Raw genomic sequence first — 21,483 nt, 5'->3', positions numbered from 1 at the left:
TGGACAAGTTGCTTAACTTTTCTGGGCATCAGTTACATCTAGTTGTGAAGATTACAGGAGTTCAAAGTGCTTAGAGCACATGGCTGATAGGAAGAACCATAGAATAATGCAGGGGGGTTAAGGGCACTGAACCCCATGCAGCTGAAAATCCATGTAGAACTTTTGACTTCCCAAAATCCTACTACTAATAGCCTACTGTTGATCAGAAGACTTGCCAATAACAAACAGCTAATTTTTGTATATTGTATTATATACAAATTCTTAAAAGCTAAAAAAAAATGTTATGCAAATCATAAGAAAATACACGGACAATACTGTACTTATTGAAAAAAAATCTACATATAAGGTGGACCCATGCAGTTTAATTCCATGTTGACCAAGGATCAATGGTATGTAAGCTTTTATTATTGATATGATCATTTTTGTTTTGTTGTCAGAGGTCTCTGATACACTTCCCCTAAAACAGAGCTATCTCTAAGGAAAAAAAAAAAAAAACACTTATTCTATGCCTAAAATCTTAACTCTATACCTCAAAGCCTATTTGCCACATATGCAGAAACATGTATATTAAAGGAAACCGTAGGGGGATGTTATGACACACTGTCATGATGATGGCTTCAATGACATTCTTTGAAACCATCAGCTCAGCATACTGAGAAGGGACAAGAAGGTTCCAAGTGAATGTCCCCTGAGGACTTAGTTTAGAAAGGCTGATCACCAATCTCATTGGTGCTCTTCTCGTTTCTATCTTCCAAGCCTGTCTCCAGGTGTCCCTCTCCCATCATGACTGGCAGGACTACTCACATTTCCTGCCTCCTCCTCTCAATGCACCCTAAAGGGTGCATGCATCTTTTCCCAGACAACCTGGAGTCCACTTAGCCCTTTTCTCAAAGACAAGCTAGGCATTGATGCCCACTAAATTCTCCAGGCCATTCCCACTGCCACCCACTTACCCCCGTGTACTGCCTTCTCCCCTGATTTGCATTACCCTAGTAGCCAGCTCTGTACCTGACTGAACAAGTACCCAGGCAAGGCAGTTGTGCTGACCTGCCATCAAGTCAGAGCTCTGATTTGTGAAACAGAAAGACTAGGGACATGGATGACCCCACTCTTCCTGGAAGACAGGGATGGAGAGCCTACTCATTAAGCCTGCTATTCATCCCTAAAATGAACAGGTTTTCCTGTAGTGAGTTATAGACGTAAAAGGTTCCTCCTCCCACGGGCTCTGCAGATAGGAAGGCAAATATATAGAGCATGGCCCACTCTGGCCTGCTCCCCTCCTGATGTGTGCCTACAAATGCAGGCAAATGAAATCTGTCTGAACCCTATGAGTAATCTTGAGTGAGTCCTGTCTCTCTACCCTCAACCCAGTCTCATTCGAATTAAAAAGCCTCAGAAAACAAGAAGCAGTCCACCACAGAAAACAGCAGAGCTACCAAGCAGCAGCCAGAAGGTATTTACGTCCTCCATATCCAGAGTGTCTAGGCAGAGTACAGGTGTAGTAACATCTCTAATCCAGGTCACAGATTGGCTTGCAAATGTACTTTGTCACAGCTCTGCACATTTCCCCTGGAATTCAGAGCTATTTCTTTGTGTTCTTGCTGAGTGTTCACGCAGATATTGGCTCTATTACCTGGATTCCCAGTCAGACCCAGGCAGCCATGGCTGCAGTGTTTCTGCCTCAACAGGGAGGCAAAGCAGGTTGATGGCCACTTGCATTAATCATACCTATAACCTGATAGCCAGTTATAATCCTTCATATAATCCTTCATTGGAGATGCCCCCAATCCAGCCTGATGTTCTACCTCTGGTTCCCTCTGCCAGAGCCTGCATGGCTGGGGTGGGATGGAAGTGATTTTCTCCCACTCATCAGCTTGACAGAAGTCAATCAGCTTCTTAGGAGAGGTCTAAGTATAGTAGTTTAAGCGAATTGTAGGACAACCTCCAGTATCTTTTCCAACCCCAAATCCAAGAGAATTACTCTGCCAGGAGTCCCCCTCCACTCTTTAATATTTCCAGATAGTAGGAATCATATCAAACTTGGGAAGCCCACTCTGACCATAGCTAAGAGACAATGCACTTATTCCAATGTCCCATCACTTCTACTCTGATCATGTGCAAAATAACCATGAGGAAATATGAGTAAACAGAAATGAAAACACTGACCACAAAGTTTTATTTAGGAATAATGATCAAAAAAGGAAGGGAAAGTGAAGAAGCCCAACACCTGAAATGGATCTCCTATCAAAAATAACTTTTTTTTTGAAAGTTATATACAATTATGCATATCAGGTAACTAAGAACTAAGAACAGTATCATAAACCATAAAACTCAAAGAATTAGAAGCAATAAATAGCATTAGAGCTAAAGAAAAACAGATTATTGAACTAGACTATCCACTCAAATTGTGAGAGAAGAAAATATTAAGAGGAATATTTGATTTCTTGAATAACTATCACATAGGTCAGCTGGAATAGAATACTGAAAGATAGAATTGAAGAAAATGGCTATTGAACAAACATTGAAAATTAAAGTGATTTACTGGTTCTGGGTAAATTATGATACAGAAGTCAGCAGCAAAATATAGAATAATTAGGTCCTTCTCTTAAGAAAAAATGAATGAGCCAATATTATAATATCGAGCCAAATTTTCATTTATGTGCAACAGCAATGAAGGTATTCTTGACATGAAAAGCTGCATAACAATGAAGAGGTTATTCTCAGTAAAAGCCATAGTAACTAATACTCACTGAGCACAGCCCTATTGGCCCCAATCTGTGCCAGTCATTTCTCTATGACCCATCATGGACTAACCCATTCTATCCTCACAATCTAGCAGGTAGGTACTATAATATTATTTGGGGCACACAGGTTAAATAATCTCCCCAGTGGGATACAGCAAGTTAGTGGTAGAGCCAGGATTTGAACCCAGTCATCAGATTCAAATCCCAAGGTCTGAACCACTGTCTGATGCTGAATCTGAAGGTGGACAGCATGACATCCAGCACAGTGGTTGTTATGGGTTCGGGTTGACCATCAGACCCAGGAGACACGATGGGCTTTCACCAAACACTAAACTGGAAAGTTTATCGAAGGACGCAGGACAGGAAATGCAGCAGATACTCATCTTCAACTCACTGGAAGAAGGCCCAGCAGGCTGCCCAGACTAGCGAACAATACAGTCAGGATGGCTAAAGGTGATCCCAAGAAACCAAAGGGCAAGATGTCTGCTTATGCCTTCTTTGTGCAGACATGCAGAGAAGAACATAAGAAGAAAAACCCAGAGGTCCCTGTCAATTTTGCAGAATTTTCCAAGAAGTGCTCTGAGAGGTCGAAGACAATGTCTGGGAAAGAGAAGTCTAAATTTGATGAAATGGCAAAGGCAGACAAAGTGCGCTATGATCAGGAAATGAAGGATTATGGACCAGCTAAAGAAGGCAAGAAGAAGGACCCTAATGCCCCCAAAAGGCCACCATCTGGATTCTTCCTGTTCTGTTCAGAATTCTGCCCCAAGATCAAATCTACAAACCCTGGGATCTCCATTGGAGACGTGGCAAAGAAGCTGGGCAAGATGTGGAATGATTTAAGTGACAGTGAAAAGCAGCCTTACAACAACAAGGCAGCGAAGCTGAAGGATAAGTATGAGAAGGATGTCGCTGACTATAAGTCTAAAGGAAAGTTTGATGGCACAAAGGGTCCTGGCAAAAGTTGCTGGGGAAAAAAGGTGGAAGAGGAAGATGAAGAGGGGGAGGGGGAGGGGGAATAAAAAAAACTGTTTATCGGTCTCCTTGTGAATACCTTCGAGTAGGGAGCGCCGTCATTGACACCTCTCTTATTTGAGGCATGTCTGTTGCCCTCGTTAGGTTTAATTACACAATTGCGTCATGGTCATATTGTAGTCTCTTCAAAGTGCTCTAGAAATTGTCAGTGGTTTACATGAAGCAGCCATGGGGGTCTGGAGCACCCTGAAACTGTATCAAAGTTGTACGTATTTCCAAACATTTTTAAAATGAAAAGGCTCTCGTGTTCTCCTCACTCTGTGCACTTTGCTGTTGGCTTGACAAGGCATTTAAAGATGTTTCTGGCATTTTCTTTTTTGAATTTGTAAGGTGGTGTTAACTCTATGGTTATTGGCTAGAAATCCTGAGTTCTCAACTGTACATATCTATAGTTTGTTTTAAAAAAAAAAAAAAAAAAGAAAAAAAAAAAAAAGGACAGAACCACCAAGACAAAATCTTGATTGATGCTCCTTGCGTGGCTTGAGGCTGTGGGGAAGATGCCTTTTGGAGGGGCTGTAGCTCAGGGCGTGCAATGTGAGGCTGGGCCTGTGGACACTGCAGTGGGCATCTGTTTAGCTCCAGGTTGTCTTGTTTCTGTATATAGTGACCTAGCATTCTGCTGGCATTCTTAGCTGTGGAAGGGGGGGGGGGGGGGGGTCAGCTGGCATGAGAAGTGTTTGGATCTTTTTTTAGTTAAGTGCAGTAGTTTTAAACTGTTTTGAAACAAACTGTAGAACCCTTCATTGTCAGCAAAGCGAAGAGCCACTGCATCAGTGAGAGTTCAAGAACCTTCTGTACTAAACACAATTTGCAACGTTCTGTTATTTTTTTTGTATGTTTAGAATGCTGAAATGTTTTTGAAGTTAAACAGTATTACTTTAAAAAAAAAAAAAAAAAAGGCCCAGCAGCTATCTTCATGTCTCATTTACATGACACAAGTACCATTGCCCAAGACAATGGCTAAAAGCTGTGTAGAAGTTACCTTGACACAGAGCCGCAGCCTCAGTTTCTCACCCATCTTTCTACTCACCTAGGCCGAGGCCTGCATGCCAACTCACAGGCACACTCCCCCACAGCAGCAAAGGCAGCTACAACATTCCACATTTATCCTGTTTGGTTTTTAAGAGAATCATGCTCGGAGAAGACAAGCTCCGAGGTCATTCTCCCAGGCAGGCATAGACCCACCCAGGCCAGAGATGATCTCTTTGTTACAGCTAAGTACTTTGTATAAGGGAAATTGGAGTTTTTAGGTTTTTTTTTTTTTTTACTTTTATTTGGGACAAAGATAGCATGAAGGGGGGTAAGGGGCAGAGAGAGGTGGAAAAAGAATCCCAAGCAGACTCCACACTTTCAGTGTAGAGCCCAATACGGAGCTTGAACTCAACAAAACCGCAAGATCGTGACCTGAGCCGAAACCAAGAGTCGACACAACTAAGCCACCTAGGGGTCACAGGAATTTGGAGCTTCTTGTAGAATGCATAATTGCTCGCTCAGTTCATTGTTCTCACATCATGTGAATCCAGTTTCAGCTTCAAATGTAAAAACAAATCCCAAAGAGAAGGAACAGGAAGAGTCAGGTGTCTATTCCAGTTATAAAGACCAAATCCTTTCTCTAGGTAGCACTCCTTCTAATGGTACCATGCAGTTTTTTTGTTTTCTTTTAATTCTGTAACTAGCTGGAAAAGCATCAGTACCCGAAAAGGCTGAGGCTCCTGAGTCATTAGGCCAGTGAGAGAGACCAAAGCAGGCTGTGATGGAAACCAGCAGACCAAGTCCAGGAACTCACCAGGAGACTAGTTCTGATTTGGGGAAGCAAAGCACATACAAAAAAAAAAAAAAAAAAAAAAAAAAAAAAAAAAAAAAAAAAAAAATATATATATATATATATATATATATATATATATATATATATATATTTTCATTCCACATACTACAAAGGCCTCCCTGAAAACTCAAGAGAAGTGATAAGACATGTTCTTAGAAAGTCAACAAGAGCTAATCAAAGGCTGACAGGCTTCTGAAAGGATCCCTGTGTTTATTTCCAAGGTGGTCTTTGAAGGTGTTTCAGAAGTCAAGGACACTAACTAACTGGAGTTAAAAAAGAACAAACAAAAAGGCCTGTTTTGTCTTCCCAGAGGTAAATGGGAAGGAACAGCATGAGAAGTGCTTAGGTCAGAACCCACTGCTACTGACCTATTAGCTTCCGGGGCCAGGGCCACCCCTCTCCAAGGGACAATCCTAGATCAAGTATCAGTATATGGACTTTCAGCCTAGATATGGAGAAGTTCAAGGATGGCTGAATAGGTAAATCCATAGCATGAACCCACTCACAACCCTCTTGGGTCAAGCAAAGATACATGCTACTATGTCATTCTTTACAGCTGACATCAGCAAACTGGCCCATGGGCCAGACCCAGCCATCACCTGTTTTAGTAAAATTTTACTGGAAATACAGCCAAGGCTGACCTCATGAGCATGCAACCTGCAGTCACTGAGGAACCACACTTAGGGCCCCATATTTAGTTTAATGGGCCACTATAGACTTTTTTAAATTCTTAATTTTTAAACACAGAGCCACAAGTCTTGATAGTGTACTGGGCCCTATATACAATGTAGTGGGTACTGAACATAGCTATGTTTATGAATAGTCTATGGCTGCTTTTGTACCAAAAAGGCAGAGTTGAATAGTTCCAACAACCAAAGACATTATCTGGCCCTTTGCAGACAAAGTTTGCTGCTATTGCTTTATATGATACTACATTGTGCACACCCTATATAGAATAGAGAGGAGCACGGTTGTGCTGTAACAGAAACTGCAGGCTTGGATTAACACAACCTAGAGATAAGCCGGGCTCTGCCTTTGGTAGGCTCATTGGCCCTACTTTACCTCATTTCTCACCCTCAACTTCCTCACCGTTATGTAAAAGTTGTATCCTAGTATTACCAACATTTTAATCACAACTGTTCTTTGTGTAAGAGATCTTATACCTCTATAAAGAAAAATGATGTAATAAAAACTTAGGAACTTGTCACGAAGTGTGGAAAGTAAGAAAACCCAGCTGGTTGCTAGTCATTTGACACATCTTTGGAAAGCCGATAGACTCACTGTGTCTTGGAACATCCTTCAGGAAGGAGGAGGATTAATTTATTGGCTGACTCCTTGCCATCTTCTGTTGAATGTTCTTACTGGTTAAAGCTACCCCCAAATGTGATTAACTTTCTCCCAAGTTGTATCACTCCACCCTCTGAGCAGCCAGCTGTGTATCAAGTCAAGCTGAACCTGACACTGGAGCTGCCATATCAACAATGGGAGAATGCTGAACATCTGCTTCTGCCTCTAGGGCCTGAGCCCAGCTGGGACCTCAGGAAACAAGAAGCCAGAAAATAATTCACAATATTAATTCTTCTAATCCATGAAAACATGTTTTCCATTTATTTGCATCTCCTTTAATTATTTTTATTTGCATCTTCTTTAGTTTTATTATTTTTGTAGGGTTTCTTTTAATCTCTTTTATAGTTTTCAGCATACTTTGTAGTTTTTATTCTTTTAACATTCATCTTTGAGAGACACAGAGTGTGGGTGGGAGAGGGGCAGAGATAGATGGAGACACAGAAACTAAAGCAGGCTCCAGGCTCTGAGCCATCAGCACAGAGCCCAATGTGGGGCTCAAGCTTAAAACTGTGAGACCATGACCTGAGCTGAATTCAGACATTTAACTGAGCTACACAGATGCCCCCAATGTAGTTTTTGGTACAGAAGTCTTTTACCTCTTTGGTTAGGTTTATTGCTATTTTAATCTTTTTGATGCTATTATAAATGGAACTGTTCATTTCCTTTTGGGGTGGTTCATTATTAGTGTATAGAAACACAACTTATTTTTATATGTTGATTGTATGCCCTGCCATTTTATTCAAATAAATATTTTAAGGCTTTGCAGTCTATATGCAAGTCAAACAGTGTAATACACCACACCAACAGAATGAAGGCTAAAAAACACATGATCTTCTCAGTACACAAAAAGCACTTGACAAAATTCAACACCCTATCACGGTAAATAATGCTCAAAAAAACTAGGTGTGAAATATACCACAACATATTTTAAAAAAAAAAAAAAGCTATGTATGACAAGCCTACAGCTAACATCATACTCAATCATGAAAAATTCAAAGTTTTTCCCTCATGACTGGGTACAAGGCAAGAAAGCTCACTCCTGTCACTTCTATTCAAAATAGTACTGGAAATCCTAGCCAAAGCAATTAGGCAAGAAAAATGAATTCAGATCAGTAAATGATCTATTAGCAGATGATATAATCCTATAGAGAGAAACCCTAATTGACTTGTTATTTATTTTGAGAGCACATGCGAGTTGGGGAAAAGCAGGGAGGGAGGGACAGAATTCCAAGCTCTGACAACGTGCAGCCACATGCAGGGCTCGACCCCACAAACCACGAGATCATGACCTGACCTAAAACCAAGAATCGGATACACTCAACCCAGTGAGTCACCCAGGTGCTCTGCTAATTAACTTTTAATCATGAAAAGGTAACCTCTCAAATTTTAACAGTTGGAACTTCAAAGACCCACTGTATATTCTATCTTTTAAATTAAAGAAAAAGAAAAGTTTTGTAGTTCCCTTTAGTGACATCTTAATACTCTTTTCTCTGCTTAAACTCTTAAATGCTTCTTACAGTCCTAGGGGAAAAACAGGGACATATGAATACAAACTGTCTGCAATTAGATCTGCTTATCAACAGGGGATTTGAGAACCAAGTGACCAGAGTATTTCAGGAAGACACACAACATGCTTTCCCAAGATGGATGGCCCCAGAGCATTCCCTCCCCACACCCCCACCACACCTGTACCCTATGTACACAATGCCTAGAAGCCAGACAAGAAGTTGGATTTGTGCCAAATTGAGAATAACCAAAGTATACTGGGGCTTCTGGAAGTAGAAACTGGGTACATGTAGAAATGCTGGAGGAAAAAGTAGGCTTTTCCAAAAGTATGCTTTTGGTAACATGCTGCATTATTACCAAATAACAAAGTTCTAAAATGGCTTTGGTATGTGATTCAAAAAGCTCAGTTAAAAGGGTGGATCCCTAGGTATTCCACCCATGACAGCCGGCCCATTTCACTGGAAACTTAAGCTCAAGGAGTCTTAAATTTTGACTATTGTTCACAAACAAAATTTGTTTTATAGCAGGGTGAAGTTTCATCTGAACTGTTAATTCTACCTGAAACCCATCAACATTTCCCTCCCCCATGATATTTACAACTTGGGAATGAAACAATGTAAGGCAGGAAGTCAGCAAACTTTTTCTGTAAAGGACCAGATAGTAATACCTTAGGCTTTGCAGGCTATAAGGTGTCTGTTGGAATTACTCAATTCTGTCCGGGTAGCATGAAAACAGCTATAGCCAATGTGTAGATGAATGAGGTTGGCTATAGTCCAATAAAACTAAGTTTTACTTTAAAAACCAAGTAGCTACCAGGATTTGGACCATGGGGCATAGTTTGCAGACCCTCACTATAAGTAAGTGAGAAACCTCAATCTTAGCACTGCCTTCTTGGAAGGCCTAACTATCCTAGCCTTAATTGCAAATGTGGCAAAATTTCTCATCCAAAAGATGTGCTGCCCCACTTGGTCCCGAGTGCCCTCTTCTTCTTTTCCTATATAAGTTCTTTGTGCTATCAATCTGAACTCATCAAGCAAAAGTGTGCTATCCCCAGGCTAATAGCTGCCCCATTTCTGACAGTGGGTAGTCAAGCCTGCTCTGGTCTAGCAGCCAGCTCTCCCATTTCCGGCAATGACTGATAATAGGAGGGAGCCTTTGCACAAAGAGAGCTGGCTCAGCAAGCTCGGGAGAAAATGATTTTCTCTTTTAGTAGGAGGAAAAAAAAAAAAAAAAAAAAAAAAAAGGTTAAAAATGCCAATGTTGTGTTTGCACTGTAATTATTCTATTAATCCTGACCTTGAAAACTGAAAATCAACTACCATATAATCATAGCATAATTGTCTGGTAATATCTGTCCTTGAAACTACAACACTGGAATCCATTCTCAGAGCTGGAATTCACACAGTAATTAATCTTAAACTCTTGGAAAAACTCAGACACAGCAAAATATACGTTCCTTAGTCAACTCTGGATGAAGATACTGTACATTATTAAAGTGTCTGATGTATTTGGGCCACAGAAGGTTTACAGTGAAGGAAAGTAAATATGTACTTTTAGATGTGTTTATAACAGGCAACATTTCCTGACAGCTATAAAGCTGGTAAGGCAGAACTTAGATAGAAGCCCTGTTTTGTCTCTTGTGGGCACCAAATTAATCAATCTAATAAGTATAAAGGAGCCAATCAGATAATTAGTCATCTGTAACAATACTGGAAGGCTTTATGGAGACCACAAACAGTACCAGTTAACCCATGACATGACTTACATGCAATTGACTTGAAGAGAAGAGCCAATGAGTGGTATCTTATTCAGGAGCTCAGTCAGTTAAAAAGACAGACTTTAAAAGGTATGAGGGGTGGGGAAGGAGGAGTAAAGTGAAGGTATAGAGGAAAGAGATATACTCAGCCAGGAAACTGGTACAGCAGTTGTAATCATGGTCTCACAGCTAGTCTAGCCAAACCTATTTCCTAGCTTCCTTCCAACTTTTATTCCAAGTCACAGATCCCTACAAACCTTTAAGTCATGAAATATTAGGACATTACCTTAAACATTGTCTCTGGGGAAGAGGAATGTTACATTTCTGAGCCTGCTTTGTTCTACTTTTCCCTGACACCCAGGAAGAGGGACGGTCTGTTCAGAGACTCCTCAGGCAACTAAAAAGCCAAGAATCCAAACTCCACTAATGCTCACGTTCTGTTTACTAAGTGCTCTGCCTCTCTGGCCAAACTGAACAGAAATGAATGCTGCACTCAGTCCCAGCATTCTGCCCGTCTGACAAGAGCAGCCAGGAAGACCTTCCACCAGCCTCACAAACTCTTCATGAAGGCATTTCATTAATATTTCCTGACATCCCCTCTGGGGTTTTACACTCAGATATCTCCCTGGCAGCCAGTTCTGGAACATCTGAGGGGGCTCTGTTGCTGGGCCCCTGTGAATGGGCAGACCAGGGGATTTGTAGCCATACATTTAAATAGCTTATTTATCTGTGCATGTTCCCCATTAATTACTCCTGCCTTCAATTGGATTTGTGCTTAGTAATTTTTTCCTTACACAGATAATACAGATAAAAGCTGATGGGCTGTACTGGCCCTGGGCTGGACAACTGCAAAGCCTTGATGCATTGATGCTGATACGTGCAGAGGAAAGGGATGCCACGGATCACAGCTGGTGGGCTTCTGTGTTCCAGAGCAGGAAGCCTGGTCTACCATTCATGCATATTCCTTTCCACTTCTGATTTTTTCAGTGACAGCCAGTAAGACCTACCGACCAAAGGATAACCCTCCAGAATCTTGCTTAATGATCTGTCATGAGGGACACAGGGTAACTCTTTTCTGTTACTTTCTCTTTAGGTTCCCTGACCCTTAAATGCTTGAAGACACTATCAGAGCATTTCACCAGCCCTGGAATTTTGCTGCCTGCATGCACTGTAAGCACTTAGAAGAGTTAGCAAGTATTTTCCATTGAGAGGACTTACACAAAACAAAACAGGAGTTTGTATTTAGCAAGAAACCTTTTTCTCCTTCATGCCATGTCCTGGTTCTACAAAGTTTTAGAGTTTCTATTCTATCTGTTCAGTGTTTGGCCAGCCAGCCCATATCTGTCTGCCTTGCTCACCATATCTATTCACCCGACAGGTGCAGACCAACTCCCCCAAGAGAACATTTTGGCCAGGACATCGTCAGTGTTCTAATCACCAGTGGCAATGCCAGGCTACCAAAGAGTGCAAATCATCAGGGGAGAGTCCACATAATGGCTCTGCACATTCAGCTTGGACTTACAAGCTGCTGTAGGTAGCTTTTATGAATACTGGGGGACAATGCTGAAATTAACAGTAAGCTTTGGCCTGATATCACGGTCACATTGCATTAAAGACAGCTCTGGCTTGCCATTCAGTCTGAGCTGCAAACACCTCCTTTCTGCCACTCACAGATCTGATGCTGTTGACTGACTTTGCTTGCACAGAGAATTCAAGGATGACACAGCTGTCTACATAGCAGTGTCCTAGTGAACTTTGAAGTTCAGTGTGAAAGGGAGATCTCTCCACTGGCATCACCTTGGAATAAACTGGTTCTTCATTCAATGTTATCAGTGCTAAAGAAGGCAGTGCCTCCAACAGATCATGTTCCTATCCTCCCCTCATCCTTTTGACAAACTTACCCCTCTTCCTGTGTTCTTTGCCTTAGTAAAGGCCACCACTATCCCCTCAGTTGTCCAAACTAGAAACCGGGGGGCTGTTGCTAGCACTTTGCTCTTTTCCTAATCCCACCACCTATACAGTAACCAAGTTCCACCCATTCAATCTCCACAATGTCACTGAACAGATTACTCCTTATTCTCATCACAGACACCTAAGATATTTGGCTAGACTACTAAAATATCCTCAGCTAGGGGCTCCTGCTCCCTAGTCCCTCCCTCCCCATTCAGCTCAGTCCACCCTCTATACATCATTAATTTTTATCCTAAAATAAAAACCTGCCCATGGCACTCCTATTTAAAACTTCTGATGCCTCCCATAAACTAATAGGATAAAATTCAGACTCTCTACACCATTTTTGCTTTTAAGGTTTACAGCCTTCAAACCGGCCACACATTTTTTCAACTTCACTTCCTCCTGTTACCTCCACACCCTGGTGCTATGTGAGCCCAACCACACCTTCCCAACCAAGCCAAACCCTTTCACATAAAACCTCTTCCTTCCTCAATACCCATTTCTCCTGCCTTCTCAGTGGGGAAAATTCATATCCACTCTCCAAATTTTCTCAAAGATATTATTGTCTTCTGGAAGACGTTCTTGGATACCCTTTACCTATCATGATATAATGACTTTTACTGTGTTGCAATCAGTATTTCACATGCCTATTATCTAAGCTCACAGTGGGTTTCTTAGTCTCTGAATTTCTAGCCCTCAAAGTATATTCTGTACACACTGATAGTTAAGGAAAGAAGGAAGAACAAGAGACCATTAGTGTGTTGCTTAGAAAAAACATACAGAAAGCAAAAGTTCTATCTTTTTAGTATTACAGGATGTCTACCCATATAAGAGTCCAAGCTTTAGGGGGAAATGGATGTTGTGGAGATATAACCTCTCTTTGGAAAGCAAGTGGAATCTCCACCAATTTGGCTAACTTCCCTGTATGTATTCAAGCCAGGTATTTTACTAGAAAATCACACTTGCAGGGGCCCCTGGGTGGCTCCGATGGTTAAGGGTCTGACCTCAGCTCAGGTCGTGATCTTGAGTTTGAGCCCTGCATTGGGCTCTGTGCTGACTGTTCAGAGCCTGGAGCCTGCTTTGCATTCTGTGTCTCCCTCTGTCTCTGTTCCTCTCCCGCTCATGCTCTGTGTCTCTCTCAAAAATAAATGTTAAGTTTAAAAAAAAAAAAAAAAAAAATCACACTTGCCCCTCAAAATCCAAGGCTCTCAGCCAACTCCAAGCCCAGATGGATCAAAGGTCACTGGCATGATACTACCATCCCTGACATGCCCAGATGCACTCCTGTTGTGCAACTGAGTCAAAGACAGGCTGCTGGAAGATCATCACAGCAATATAAACATGGTTCTAAAACTTCAGATCAGGCAGAGCTGGACAGAAGAGGTAAGGGAGTACACATAATCTGTGGGAGACAGGAAACAAGATTTTAAGAAAGCACATTTTTTTCCTTTCAGTATTTATCCACAAAGGAAAAACTAAAAGGTTAATATACAGGTTGGGATTTACCCTTTTGCTGGAGAATGACAATTTTAACACCTGTAGTTGAAGTGCTAATCTGCCAAATGCTAAATATCTTAACTCTTATTTTCATGCTTCATGCGTGCACACGTGCTCACACAAGTTACTTCCCACCAGCAGGCTGAGAATAAAAGCATCAGAACATACCTAGGAATTGGACTAGAGACAAACAGGGAATCCAGCAGGGCAGAATGCATCAAACATGAGTCCTTTAAAAGGCCAAGTCTTCTCCCCACTGGTGTCCAAATGGACACCAGCCCAAGCATGCACCTTGCCCCAAATGACCAGAGGACCTCCAGTTAGACCTTATTTCAACATCCATTTTCATTGTAGAACTAGATCTTTATGGTTCCACACAGCATGGTCCAGAGTATGAAACTAGAGGATTGGAAAAAGCACATGCTTTTTATTTCTAGGCATGCTTGGTTCTGTCAACGACTTCAATGCAACAGCCCAAGGTGTGGTTGGGCTCACAACATCCTTAATGTGTGTCAGCTTCCTCATATGAGAAATAGAAAATAAGCCCCACAGCATTGTCATTTCATCTCAAGTGGCAAAAGTAGGGAGATGACAAGTAACAGTAAGTGTGTAATAAATTCCAATGAGGGGCGCCTGGGTGGCTCAGTCGGTTAAGTGTCCGACTTCAGCTCAGGTCACGATCTCACGGTCCGTGAGTTTGAGCCCCGCGTCGGGCTCTGGGCTGATGGCTCAGAGCCTGGAGCATGCTTCTGATTCTGTGTCTCCTTCTCTCTCTGCCCCTCCCCCCGTTCATGCTCTGTCTCTCTCTGTCTCAAAAATAAACAAACGTTAAAAAAAAATTTTTTTTTAAATAAAAAAAAATAAATTCCAATGATAGGCTAATTCTGTAAGCATCTTCATTAGAAATCTGTACTCTTCTGAAGAGAAAGCCCTGGTATTTGGCTGAGCCAATGACATTCAAAAGTTCCCACGAATCCTCCTCCTCCTCCCATACGTAACTGTCACAGGCTACACAGGCCACAGGGCAGGTTAGAAGGCAAAAAGTATTCGATTTTCATCCTCCTTAGGTTGAGATAAAAGGTGAAGAATGACCAGGATAAATAAGGTCATTCCCCTTGTAGGTCTTGCTTATTTAGATCTCATTTTGAATGCACAGAAACTAATCTCTGCTAGTTGAGATTTTTTTCCCCTCACACAATGTGAAATACAGCAGTAAATTGATGATGTTGGTATTTGTAAGTATCTGTAGTCAACAGAGGCAACAGGTTACATAGAGGGAAGAGAATAAATAAAAAATTTCTTTCCAGAAGGAAGTAACCCATTGATACTATATCAGTTGCTGCTAGGCCAACCCTAAGTTCATTTTTGTATAGTGAATAGTTCTTTTATTGCATTAATAGTTGAGCAACAATGAGTACTGGCAACTTCCCAAAATTATATTCTAGAGTCATCAGCTACGTCTAATGATACAAGCATCTCTTGGAGCAAAGAGGACTTGGCAGATAAGGATATATGCCCAGATACTTTAAAAAGAGTTAAGAAATAACTTATTAAGAAAGAGAAAGTAAAGCCTTCTCTTATAATGACAATTTGGACACATAGAACTTTTTCTTCCTCGTTGCACCTCCTGCCCCATTCTCATTGAAAGACCAAAGTTCATAAAATTAGAGGAAAATTTGTAATCAGTAGTGGAAACAGAGTAAATAAGGATACTCTCAAGTTAGTAACTTCTATAATGCCTCCTATAGAACTGTCTGGGTTGAAGAAAGGTTGATGGCTCATTCCTTTTCTCACCAACTACTCACAAAGTTAGCATAAGAGACACAAGCAGGAGATGTGTGGGAAGGAAGTGGTGCTGGGCCTTGGGACAGTTGATTGACAAAACAGTTTACACCAGCACTTCTGGGAAAGGAAGAAAGTTCTGGCAAAATCTTGACCAGTCAGCCCAGCACACTCACAGTACCAAATACAGTATGGGGACTACATGGTCCTCCAAGAGATGGTCATACCTAAACCCCATCCCAAGACCAACTACAAAACTCAATTCATGGGTCTCTTAGCAAAATGAAAATGCAGGGCTCCTTGTTCAAAAGGCATCAGAGGCACCTGGGTGGCTCAGTTGGTTAAGTGTCTGACCTCGGCTCAGGTCATGATCTCACGGTGAGTTTGAGCCCCGCGTTGGGCTCTGTGTGACAGCTCAGAGCCTGGAGCCTGCTTTGGATTCTGTGTGTGTGTCTCTCTCCCTCCCTCCCTCCCCCTACCCTGCTCGCACACATGCACTCTCAAAAACCAACATTAAAAAGTGCATTATAAAATTTAAGATAGCAACAGCAGAACCTTACACAAAGCATAGAACCCTTTTAAACATGGGCCCCTGTGTGACTGCACAGGTGACATGCCCATGAGAAGAGCCACACCTATTTACCTCAGTAACTACTCAAAATTTTCTTGGTCATTCATCACCCTAGTATTAATCTGGGCACCCTCCTCCACTCTAATCCACCCTACCTCTACCTCTCCACTACATTCTCTGGAACACATGGCCTTCAGCCAGAAAATTCCCCCATTGCTCTCTGAACTCGTCCCCTCCCCTCTTCCTCTCTAACCTGGCTATCCCTGACACTACTGTCTACCCTAAGCCTTCCCAAGCAGTTGCTGAGGCCTTTTCAATGTACCTCTCAGTGAGATGATGGTAGGAGTCCTCCTTATTCTTCACTGTGCTTCCAAACAGTCCTCCCCCATCTTACTCAGAGGCACTCCTTGTCACCCATCCACCTTTCACAAATTTGTCATCTACTGGCCACCAAGTCAACCCTGCACTCATTCTAGACTCCCAAAAGCAGCATCTGCCTTTCCACCTCTGGCATCCTCTTGGCCAATCTAACATCACAGTGGATAACCTACCCCCAAACTTAGCTTGCTGATCAGCAACCTGACCTCCATACCATCCCCCATTCCATTCCAGCACTGCCCCCCATACTGTAGGCATTCCTTAAATGAAACTGAACCACCACAGAATCTTTTTCAGTTCTTTCAGGTCCTTCTCTCTTCTAGTCAGTTTACTTTAGCACCCCCAATAAGACTATTATTTATCCTCATCGAGACCTCCAATGCATTGACTTCCTCCATTATTGCATTATCCATTACTCCCCTGCTGTCTTTACTTTTCGCTTAGTCTAATTTAGATTCCATTGTTCATCGTTATAATTGCTCCCTTGCAGAGTCATCATCTCCTTTACTGCTTTTCCTGCTGTATATTCATGTGGGAAAACCCCAACTAGCTGCCTGCTAAGGGCCAAATGGAGTCAAAAAAAAAAAAAAAAAAAAAAAAAGGATCCTGGAGTCAAAGTCCAGGCCAAAATAAAATGATAGCCACACCTTATTGACCCTACTACCTTTTTTTTTTTTTAATTTCAAAGCTAAAGAACAAAATTCTAAGCACACAACAAGATAAGGCACACTAAGACAAAGGAACAAAAATCAGATTAGGTGATAAACGTCTTCCCTAAAATCCTACATCAATTAATTCTATGGGATTTTTCATAGTAAAGATTGTGGCTTCAGAATTCTGATCCTTGTAAACTCTCATACATGTTCAAGGACAACAGAAGCAAGCTCTTCCAAGTCGGCTCACCACATGTATCATCCCCAAAATAAACACACCCCACATTGTCAAAAGAGGAATCAAAGCCAGAAAATCAAGTGAGAAGGTCCCCTCAATAAGAATAAAAATGAGCAAAATAAGTTGTCCAGATAATTGTTAATATTGTCATAAAATTTACTGTAAATATTAAAAATAAGTCCTCTTGTGAGGATTGAATGTAAACTGTTCTGACCAGTGTCTGACATACAGTGGACTACCATCATTACAAAGAAATTTATTTGTAAACTAATCTCAATCTCCGGTCCCAATCTCTATGAGACAAATTCAAGTAAATTGATGGGAAAGGATGAAGCAGAAAATGTAAAGAGAAAGGAAATTAAAAAAAAAAAATCACATTAAGTTTTCCTCCTCTCCCAGATTAAGTCAGAAAATACAGTATTCTACGAAGCTAATAATTAGTAGATGTGGGAGTATGTATGCACGCATGTGTAGCTGTTGTTTCATCTAATGCTGTGATCCTCATTCTACAAGCATACACCCTATTTACTCAGCAAAGTGTTTTGTTTTGTAAATCCACAGGGCCACCATGGAGTGATGCAACTCAGTGGCCCTATACACAGCCCAAATATTCACAGAGTGTGAGTCTTCCTTTGTGGCCCCACAGAAGATATGGCTAAAAAGAGAGCAGACCCCGCTAAAACTGGGAAGTGGCCTTCTACGGCCTTGGACCCCAAGGCCTCTTGCACAGAAGCTGGTCTACCTCAACCCCCACAGCTAGAGGACAAGCCATTCCAGGATGGAGCCAAAGCCTTGTCACCAGTCCTAAGAGGACTTCAAGATTCCCAGTCCCCGAGCCCAAGACTTCCTGTGGCAGAGTAGTAGTCTACACTCTTTGCCTTCTGTTATCCTGACTACCCTCACCCCTCCTGAAGAGGTCTTTCAGCACAAGAACATTAAAACAATGCTACATACAAGGCATCTTTAACAGCAATAGCAGTTATTTGAATTGAGAGTGCAAATTGCCAGAACCAAGCAGCAGAAGGGAGACAGAGAATCATGAGACCCCAATTAGATGACACAAGATATCAAAAGAACAAAAAGGAACTGGAACCAAGAGGATACCGATTATCTTAGGGCCAATTGCTTAAATTTCCATAATTTCACTCATTTTGTGTATATAATCATACTCACCTTGAGGGTACGTTTATAATTTCCATGTAAGCTGGGAGACCCTTGTCCCAGACCCATTTGCTATGATTCCCAAACGTGACATTTGGTCTCATTTACTCAAGTGTGTGTTTGCCAAGTATCCAGAACAGTTATTCTAACAAAACCTGCCTGAGGGGATGGGATGTGGTTCTCTAAAATGCTATGCCCTCACATAACATTATCAAAGGAGATTCTATTTTTTCTGAATTCACAGTATTACTGGGGCTTAAGGGCTGTTTGGCAGGGAACAAGATATACCCCCATGAACGTGAATGGCAGTACAGCCATGGCAGCCGGATAGATGGAACCCATATACACCTGCTCGCACTCTATCTATAGCACAGGATAATTAACACCCTGCTCACAGCCTTCCACTTTCCATTTACTTTGCCAATGCTGCTATTACATACGACTGACTTTCCCAAATTGGATATTAATGATTTACCCTGAAATCTAAGGGTGCTTACAAAGCCTGATAGTCAGGAGTTACAAAATAGAAAACACTCCCTTCTCCCCACCTGGGTGAGGCCAGGCTGAAGATTTATGGGAGGAGGTCTCCGCGAGCTGTTGACAATGAAGGCAGAGGTGGGTAGAGGAAGAGGGGCTGGCTGCTCATCTGCTTCAAACATCTCAGTTGCCTACTGACAGCGTGGGGATCGATTGCAGGGTGAGAGCTCTGTCTGCATAGCTGAACTAATAGAATTCATTCATATTCTCTCATAAAAAGCAAGAGGCACTTCTGTCAGCAGCAGAAAAGCACAAGGATCAGATGCCTGGGCTCTGTCCCCAACCACTCAGGTCCACTTCCAGCCCTGAAGAGCTCCTCACACATTGTCCCTGCAAGTTCATGTGGATTACCACCTCAGAGACCCGGCCTGGGGCTCACCTCCCCACAGGAGCTGTCCCTGACACCAATTGTTAGTTTTCTCCATATCCTGCCACCCTCCTGTAGGGAATCAATGTACTGGTCAACTTAGAGAGTTGACTGCTATTGCATAAGTACTGGGTCTCAAGTGAAATATTTTTCAAGTAAAAGGCACACTGGTATACAATTACAGTAATACTCAGAACTTATACAGCAACTTCATTTACAAAGCTTTGCCCTATAGATGGTCCACATTTTACCCTTATATCCTCTTACAACTTATGAGGTGAAGGGGTGGACACAAAACACTATGCTGACTTGTCTGCAACATCTTTAAAGCTACCATCTGGATTAAAAGATGCTTCAACATAGTTTTTTTGTTGTTGTTGTTTATTATGAGAGTGAGAGCAGGAGCGTGAGCGCACACATAGGGGAGGGACAGAGAGAAAGGGAGGGAGAGAATCCCAAGCTCCTTGCTGTCAGCACAGAGCCTGACAGGGGGCTCGAACCCATTAACTGTGAGATCATAACCTGAGACAAAAATCAAGAGTCAGATGCTTAACCAACTGAGCCACCCAGGTGCCCCTCGACATAAAGTCAAACATAAAGTCAAAGATATTTCAGTTTTAACGTTATGTGAACAGAGATTCCCCCCCCCCCACCGCCATAGCTGAGCATTACCACATAGGCAATAACCTACAGCCTTCTTCCCACTCTCAAAGCCCCCAACCCCAGGTGCGCGCGCGCGCGCGCACACACACACACACACACACACACACACACACACACACACACACACGGGAATCTGAGAATGGGAGAGACGGGAAGGGCAGGATTCAGAAAATGATTTCTGTATACATTTCGCACTAAAACCTGGGAGGAATTTTATATTTTGAGCTTTATCATAATGCTTCATCCAAGTAAAGCGTACAGTATTTCATTTCAGACATAAACAAGAAACAATAAGCAAAGTTGTTTGTCCAAGTTCATCCAGTTGGCAATGACAATGCTATGCTTGAACACAGTGCCTTCGAGTTAATATCCTGAGTTCTCATCACTCTGAGGGGGTGGAGTTTGCTGGCTGGAGAAAGTGTTGCTCAAGCATTTAAGGGGTACAAAGGGAATAGCATGTATGGAGTTACCAGGTACTGCACCAGTCCCTTCAGATCGTTATCTCAATAGTTCAAGGCAGGCACCATTGCCATTCAGAGGAAGAAACCTGGCCAAGACCAGATACCAGAAAATAGGTTAAACTTAAGGCCTATGTGATGGTCAGTCTCACTCCTCAACTTGGAAAACCATAATTCCAACTCCCAATCTCTCCCTGGTTTCTATTCTGCCTCACCCTTTCACTAATAACCTTCTCTGGGCACAATTGCTTCCACTTCCTTGGGCAACAGAAACATTTCTGGAAACGTTGACAGAACCTCCCGAAGCAGGTGGTGAAAACAGTACACCCAGTCTCAGGAGTTCAGATGATGATCGCGAGGGGACAGGAAAGGGAAGGGGGTGGTACATGCTCATTACAGTATGGGCTCTGCCCCTTTTGGCTCTGTCATTGTGGACTTTCCACCAAGACACAAGGACCAAGACAGGGTAAAAAAGAGCAGGAAGACAGGACTAGAAGCGGCAATAAACTCAAAAGGCATGTGTACTGTTAAGAGGGAGCATGGAAAGGGGCTAAAAGCAGGAGTTTTCAAGGTTGACCAAGTTCCAGATCAGCCAGATACTTAACTTCTCAGCTTTAGTTTCTATAGTTGCAGAAAAGGGATGATTATCAGTGCTATGGTGATAATTAAATGAGAAAGCCTAAAACCTATTTAACCCAGTGGCTGATTCATAATAAACATCCAGTAAATGTTAAATATTCTTACAGGTTTTTCAGTATGAAAAATGACAGACTATCCAGAAGAAAAGGGACCAGGCAAATGTAGGACCATATCAACAAACAGGTATGACTAACTTTACAACTGGCAAGCAAAGCCACATAGGGGAGAAAAGCTTCTTAAATCTTGTTTTCAAAAAGAAGCAAATATACTAGGAAAAAAGAATAGAGGAGGTTTCCTTCAATCTGAACAAAGTTTCACAGAGACCACTGTACTCACTGGCATCAGTGGCTGAGAACAAGTTTGGGATCAGGGC

At 42.1% G+C, this 21,483-nt stretch overlaps 1 protein-coding gene and 1 pseudogene across 3 annotated transcripts in view; one reads left to right on the top strand and one right to left on the bottom strand.

The window, feature by feature from the left end:
* The window catches only part of LOC144613236 (uncharacterized), a 715,514-nt gene that overhangs the window by 586,235 nt on the left and 107,796 nt on the right, over positions 1-21,483 (bottom strand). The gene's annotated exons all lie outside the window — the stretch shown is intronic.
* Positions 3,163-3,946, top strand: LOC132685234 (high mobility group protein B3 pseudogene; annotated as a pseudogene).

This window comes from Panthera onca, chromosome D2 (genome assembly GCF_046562875.1).
Source record: "Panthera onca isolate mPanOnc1 chromosome D2, mPanOnc1 haplotype 2, whole genome shotgun sequence".
NCBI classification, from domain to species: Eukaryota; Metazoa; Chordata; class Mammalia; order Carnivora; family Felidae; genus Panthera; species Panthera onca.
This window is presented reverse-complemented; position numbering and strand designations above follow the sequence as displayed.